This window comes from Chinchilla lanigera, unplaced genomic scaffold (assembly GCF_000276665.1).
Source record: "Chinchilla lanigera isolate Chin_1 unplaced genomic scaffold, ChiLan1.0 scaffold00080, whole genome shotgun sequence".
NCBI classification, from domain to species: domain Eukaryota; kingdom Metazoa; phylum Chordata; class Mammalia; order Rodentia; family Chinchillidae; genus Chinchilla; species Chinchilla lanigera.
In genome coordinates, this window is record NW_004955481.1 from 3,913,731 (window position 1) to 3,921,469 (window position 7,739).

General features: G+C 39.8%; 1 pseudogene; it reads right to left on the bottom strand.

Annotated features, from left to right (window-relative positions):
- Positions 1-1,208: 1,208 nt before the first annotated feature.
- LOC102009055 lies at positions 1,209-3,312 on the bottom strand (annotated as a pseudogene).
- Positions 3,313-7,739: the final 4,427 nt, after the last annotated feature.

Sequence of the window (7,739 nt, forward strand, 5' to 3'; positions counted from 1 at the left end):
CACTTTAAGATCCATGTTGCTGGGGCTGGGGATTTAGCTCAGCAGCACAGCACCTGCCTGGCAAGCGCAAGGTCATGAGTTTGATTCCTGGTACCAGGAAAAAAAAAAATCCATGTTGCTGCAGCTGCTTCTCTGTTATGTTGTTAAATGACTCTCTGTGTCACCAATCTTAGACAACAAGTTGCTCTTTCTTGTTAGTAATGGACATGAGATGACGAAAAAATTTGTCCAATATTCTCTCTCTATGCCCAAATGTACTTTACTGCTAGCATGTAAGTTGAAGAAAACACAGGGGTAATATACATATATTAAGCATTTATCAAGTGCCACCTACTCTGAGGATAACTCAGAGAACAAGACAGACAAGTGTAAGAGTTTACACATTAGAAAAAGAGGTGGAAAAAAATTAGGCTACAAATAAAATACCTGAGTAGTGTGGTATGAACTATAAAAGAAAAAAAGCCAGGTGTGGTGGCACACGCCTGTAATCCCAGCACTCAGGAGGCTGAGCAGGGGGATTGTTGCAAGTTCGAGACCAGCCTGGGCTACAAAGTGAGCTCAGGGCCAGCCTGAACTGCATAGCAAGACCTTGTCTCAAAAAGACCAAAAAAAAAAAAAAAAAAAAAAAAAAACTATAAAAGAATCAAGCAAATATAGGAAATGAGTGAGGGATGGTAAATAGGATTTAAATAGGGTATTTAGGGAAACCTTTCTTAAGAAGGTGACATTTGCTGGGTATGGTGGGGCATGCCTGTAATCCCAGCACTAGCAAGGCTGAGGTAGGAGGATTGCCATGAGTTCGAGGCCAGCCTGGGCTATATAAGCGAGTTCAAGACCAGCCAGCACTACGTGTCTCAATCAATCAATCAATCAATCAAGTGACATTTACAGATTCTTCAAAGAATCTTTAGTCATATCAGCACTAGGGGATATAGCTATTCCTTCCTTGATGAGAAACCAAATGGTTTATTTTTTTGTGTTTTTGCTATTGTTCTTTTTGTTTTTGATTTGTTTGGGGGAGTATTTGGCCCAAAGTAGTTTAGGCAGGCAAAATAGCTTATATTGGCATATTTAGTAGCAGCACACTAAACGTGGAGAGGTGTTGGGAGTATCTGCCTCCATGAAGAATATTTTATCACTGATGTTTAAAATTCCCTATACATGGCCCTGGGGGTATAGCTCACTAATAGAGCATGTACTTAGCATGTGTAAGGTCCTGGATTCAATTCTCAACACCAAAACAAACAAAAAGAGAGAGAGATTTGCTATACTGATCAGAAGGTGGCAGTGTTTCAACAGAGACAGAGCTTGGAGTGAAGTAGCCACAAGTCAAGGAATGCTGATGGATACCAGAAACCAGAAAAGGAGAAGAGATTTTCTCCTAGATCCTCCAGGGGGGAGTGCAGTTCTCATAATACCTTGATTTTGTACTTTTGGCCTCTAGAACTGTGAAAGAATAAATTTCTGTTGTTTTATGGCATCAAGATTGTAGCAATTTGTTGCAGCAGCTACAGGAACCTAATTTGGCCCCTTACTACTTGAACCTGGGGTGCTCAGCAAGCCCCACCATTCCTCAGCTTCTCAACTTGTTGGTTTTCAATCTAGATATTCATAGTTGCAGATAATTCCACCTTTGTCTTATGTAAACTTTTTTTTCTTGTAATTACAGATCTTTATTTAAAAAATCTGATCCGCCAATTTAGCAGTTTCCACCATTGCATTTTCTTGGGGAGCAGGAACTTTCACAGGCTTAACAATCTTCTGCTTAGGTGCTGCTTTCGGGATCCTTAGCAGCAGCTATTGCGGTCTTTTTAGGCTTGCTTAGCCTTTTTTGCTGCCTTGGCAGCCCTCACAGCTTGTTCTCTTTGGGCCTTTTTAACTTCTGGTTTCTGATTCCTGTTGGCCATTATATCAGCAAAAGATGCACCAATGGTGGCCCACTGGAATTTGACTGCTTGTAGTGTTCTTTTCTTTTGAATTTGTTTGACTTCCCCTTTTGTGCTTTCTTCCATAGAGGACAGTTCAATTTATATGCAAGGACTTCTCTCCGAAAGGAATGCAGACTTGCATTTTGCATTAAGAAACTGGAAAACCTTTGGTCGGTCCTGGCATAGTGCTTCCCCTGTCCTGGATAGATCCTGTACCCATTAAAACTGCACAGTTTGACCTTCACGGCCTCAGCCAGAAGTCAAAAGGAAAGATGGCGAAAAGCTGTCTTATGTAAACTTAACAGAGAACAATGTCTGAAATGGTATGTGGGGAACATACTATTCTTGTGGTTTAAATCTTTTCTTTTCTTTTCTTTTCTTTTTTAACCTTTTGAGACAGGGTTTCACTATGCAGCTCAGGCTGGCCTTGAGCTCACTTTGTAACCCAGGCTGGCCTCGAACTCCCAAGGATCCCCCTGCCTCAGCCTCCCAAGTGCTGGGATTACAGGCATGCGCCACCACACCCAGTGTGGTTTAAATCTTTAATGTACCCACACCATATTTGAGCCTCAAGGAAATTTTGCAAATTAAGACACTGAAATATGATTTGTAAAATCCATTTAAGAAAAAAAAAATCCATTTAAGAGTGAGATTAAGGGGGCTGGGGATTTAGCTCAGCGGCACAGCACCTGCCTGGCAAGCACAAAGTCATGAGTTTGATCCCCGGTACCAAAAAAAAAAAAAAAAAGTGAGATTAATCACTTTAATTTTATATGACTATCTCATAGAGAAGAGAGGGGAAAAAACACTAAGACAAAAAACAAACAAAAAGCACTTGTGGGGCTGAGGCAGGAGCATTGCTGCAAGTTCAAGGCCAATCTGGACTATGGAGTGAGTTCAAGGCTGGTCTGAACTACATGGTGAGACCCTATCTCAAAACAAACAAACAAACAAAGGACATAGAGGAAAGGTACAGGCCAACAAGAGAGGAAATGAACAAAGGTGACTACAAAAATTCTGTGCAGCAAAGAAAACAATCAATAAAAAAGGAAATGTAACCTAAGGGATGGGAGAAAAAATTTATAAAGTATACAATATATCCAATAAGGGGTTAATACTCAAATATTATCACTCATGCTGGGCATGGTGGTGTACACCTGTCATCCCAGCACTCCGGAGGCTGAGGCAGAAAGATCATTGTGAGTTCAAGGCCAGCTTTGGCTACAACAAATATGACTCACTTCTAACAAATAGGATACTGAATAAGAGATTTAATAGATGTCATTTCAGAGATTAGGTTACGAAAAGACTGGTTTCATTTTGAGATCTCTCTCTTGTTCTCTTGCTCACTTTGAGGGAAGACAATTACTGTGTTGTGAACCATCTTAGGGAGAAATCTCCAGCCAAAAGCCAGTGAGGAACCGAACAGACTCAGTCCAACACCTCAGGGAAACTGAATCCACCAACAACCACGGGTGAACTTGGAAGCAGGTCATCTCACAAATTTAATGAGAGACCTTGAGCTAATCAGCACCCAGATTCCTGACCCCAGGAAACTGTGAGACAGTGTTTTTGGTTTTTTTTACTGAAATTTTGGGGTAAATTGTCACGTTGCAATCAATGATTAACAATAACAATCATATGACTTAGAACTACTAATTTAGAAACACTTAGAATAGAGAGAGAAAATAGAATCAATAAGTTGTAGTTTCCATGGTTACACTATTTTCTTGTAGCTTCTTAGATATTCTAATCACACTGATTAGATTATCTATGGCTACTTAAATCAGTTTAGGTTGAGTTTTAATAGTTTTACTCTCAGTGGTCACCTTTAGTCTAACTTCTGAATGCATCTATGGACTGAGAACACATCAATTAAATATTTAATGATTCATTCACATATAAATTCATTTTTTCTGTTGGAGACTCAAAAATGTAACCAAATGGAACATTAATTCCCTTGGTCTTTATTTTGGATTCATGTTCACAAGACAATTATGTGTATATATGTACTGAGACTGAATGTACTCTTGAATGTCAGTTGACAGCATTTGCCTATCTTTTTATTTTTAATTTTTTTGTCTTTTGAGACAGGATCTTTTTTTTTTTTTTTTTTGGTTTTTCTCCGGTACCAGGAACCGAACTCACGACCTTGCGTTTGCCAGGCAGGCGCTTTGCCCCTGAGTTAAATCCCCAGCCCCTTGAGACAGGATCTTGCTATGCAGTTCAGTCTGGCCTTGAGCTCACTTTGTAGCCCAGGCTGGTCTCAAATGCGCAACAATCCTCCTGCCTCAGCCTCCCAAGTGCTGGGATTACATGAACGTGCCATCACGCCCAGCATGCCTGTCTTTTTTTTGTCTTTTTGAGATAGGGTTTCCGCTATGCAGTTCAGGCTGACCTTGAGCTCACTTTGCAGCCCAGGCTGGCCTCGAACTGGCAACAATCCTCCTGCCTCAGCCTCCTTAATGCTGGGATTATAGGCGTGGGCCACCACATCTGACTCATGCCTGTCTTTTTAAAACTTGGAAAAACACTCTACTCTTGATCAACTTGCTAATAGATTTCCTGAAAACTCAGGTCCTCTATTAAATATGGAAAGTTTAGCTTTATACACAATTAGCCTTACATACAATTCCCTTGGTCTTTACTTTGGATTCATTTTCACAAGACAGTTGTGTATTCCTGGGTGTGGTAGCACACATCTAGGATCCTAGCACTGGGGAGACTGAGGCAGGAGGATCACTGTGAGTTTGAGGCCAGCCTGGGCTACACAGTGAGTTCAAAGCCAGCCTGAACTACATAATGAAACCTTGTCTCAAAGCAAGCAAACAAAAAGGAAGACAATTGTATGTTGAATTCATTCTTTTTCAAAAATTTTATTTTTGCAATACTGAAGGTTGAACTCAGTCTTTGCACTAAGTCTACATCCCAGTACCTATTCTGCTTTTTTTTTTTTTTGGTATTGGGGATTGAACCCAAAGCCTTTTTACTAAGCAACATCCCTGGACTTTTTATTTTTAATTTTAGGACATATCTCATTAATATGTTGCATTGCCCAGGCAACTTCTGTCTCAGTCTCTCAGAGTACTAGGATTATAGGTGTATGCCACCACACCCAATTTAAAAAAAAAAATTTTGTTTTTTTTTCAGCACTGGGGATTGAACTCAGGACCTGGTGCTTGCCAGGTAGGTGCTTGTTCCACTGAGCTATATCCCCCGCCCCATAATTTTTTATTTTTTAATTTTTCCTGTGGTGCTACTTTTTTTTTGTTTTGTTTTGTTTTTCTCCGGTACCAGGAACTGAACTCACGACCTTGCGCTTGCCAGGCAGGCGCTTTTGCCGCTGAGCTAAGTCCCCAGCCCCCTACGATTTTATTATAATGGAGTAAAAGTGTGGTCTGGCAAGAAAGAGTAAAGAATGTGATCATGGAATGATAAAAGTGGGAATAAACTTAAAGGCTATCCAGCCTATCTCCTATATTTTGGAGATGAGAAAACTGTGAGTTATAGCCCACAGTGTTAAAGGTTTCTTTTCTTTTCTTTTCTTTTCTTTTTGAGACCAGGTCTTACTATGTAGTTTAGCCTGGCCTTGAACTTACTATGTAACCCAGGCTGGCCTCAAACCCATGGCGATCTCCTGCCTCAGCTTACCCAGTTATGGGGTTACAGGCCTGCGCCACAACATCCAGCTTTAAAGGTTTTTATATTTCTTAAGTAATCACAGTCCCCAAAGTCTATGATTAAAAGTGTGTGAAAAGTGTCTCATTTGGTAACTGAGGCAGTCTTGCGAATATATTTAAACAGTTTCCAAAACTGTGTAAATAAGGGGGAAAAAAGCAAAAAAATCCAAATAAAGATAATACCTGACACATAAAAAGTGCTCAAATAAACATTGCAAATGAACAAAGGAATGAAAAGATTTCGTTGCTTTCATTTTGCAAGTTCCCTCGTTGTCACTGTTTTTGTTTTTTTGAGACAGGGTCTTGCTATACAGTTCAGGCTGGTCTTGAGCTCACTTTGTAGCCCAGGCTGGTCTTGAACTCACAACAATCCTCCTGCCTCAGCCTCCAGAGTACTGGGATTACAGTCTACTTATAACCTTTAAAATGTTATAAACCTTTTATAACTTTTAAAGCACCTACTGAAATTACAACATTTTTGAACCAGACTCCAAAATGACCATTAACGTTTTAACAGGAGTGGATCCAGGTTTTGAGTAGAGTTAATTAGTTCACTGAGGAAAATAAATATACAGAAATATATTACTGTTGCAAATTTTACAAAATAAGTCTGGTATGGTGGCACACGCCTGTAATCTTAGCACTCAGGAGGCTGAGGCAGGAGGATCACCACAAATTCAAGGACAGCCTGGGCTACATAGTGATTTCAAGGTCAGCCTGAACTACATAGTGAAAGCCTGTCTCAAAAAACAAACAAACAAACAAACAAACAAACACAGACACTTGATGTAGCTTGAATGTTTCTTAAAGGTTTATTAAAAATTTCTGTAATACGTATCACTTTTGATAGTGTTAGAAATACTTTTATTGGACCGGAGATACAGCTCTGTGGTAGGTAGAGCGCTTGGACAGTATGTGCGAGGCCCTAGAGTGGCCCTTCAGTAACACACACACACACACACACACACACACACACACATCAAAACAGCAATAAAAACTTCTATCTAGTTGGACCTGGATTCTAGTTCAACCTTCAGTACAAATTTAATGGCTTCCAAATTATAGGCAAGTCTTTTATTTTTTTTCCCCCTTGTATTAGGGAATTGAACTAAGGCCTTCACATAGAACTATACACCCAGGTCTTTTAAAAAAATTTTATTTTGAGACAAGGTCTCATTAATTTTTCCAGGCTAGGCTCAAACTTGCAATCCTCCTGCCTCAGCTTTCCAGAGTGCTGAGAGTACATATAGGTTGCACTGTGCCTGGCTATAAACAAGTCTTTCAACGTCTTTAGTCCTCAAATTCCTCATCTGTAGAATGTGCTTATTATATAAAAAGAACTTATTTATATTTAAAAAATGAAAATAAAATACTTGGTACAGTTTCCAACATTTAGTAAATACCCAGTATGAACTACTATGCTTATACTGATAGTTAAAACATTAACCTAACATAAATAGGAATCTTCTGTCTCTCCATCATAACCTCCCTCACTCACTGTAGGTAGAATACTGTGCAAAATGAATTTCAGAGTCTTTTTTTTTGCACCGGGAATCGAACTCAGGACCTTGCACTTGCCAGGCAGGCACTTAGGCCACTGAGCTATATCCCCGCCCCCTGTAAAATAAATTTCAAAAGAATATGCATATTAAGCTTCATTTTGGTTTGGTTTTTTGAGAAGTCCAGATATTTGGAAGAATTGCTTGAGCCTAAGAGTTCCAGGTGGGGCAACATCTCATAAAATAAAAAATAAAATTTCATTTTGTTTGTTTGGGTTTTTTTTTTTTTGTCTTTTTGAGACAGGGTCTCGCTATGCAGTTCAGGCTGGCCTTGAGCTCACTTTGTAGAGCAGACTGGTCTGGAACTGGCAACGATCCTCCTGCCTCAGCCTCCCGAGTGGTGGGATTACAGGCGTGTGCCACCATGCCCCGCTACATGAATGAACCTTGAAGACGTTAGGCTAAATGAAACAGGCCAGTCACAAAAACACAAATACTATATGATTCCACTTATATAAGGTACCTTAAAAAGTCAAAATTCATAGAGACAGAAAAGGAAAGTGAAGGCATGGGGAGGATGGAAAAGGGAGTTATTATTTAATGGATGTGAAGTTTCTGTTTTGCAAGATGAA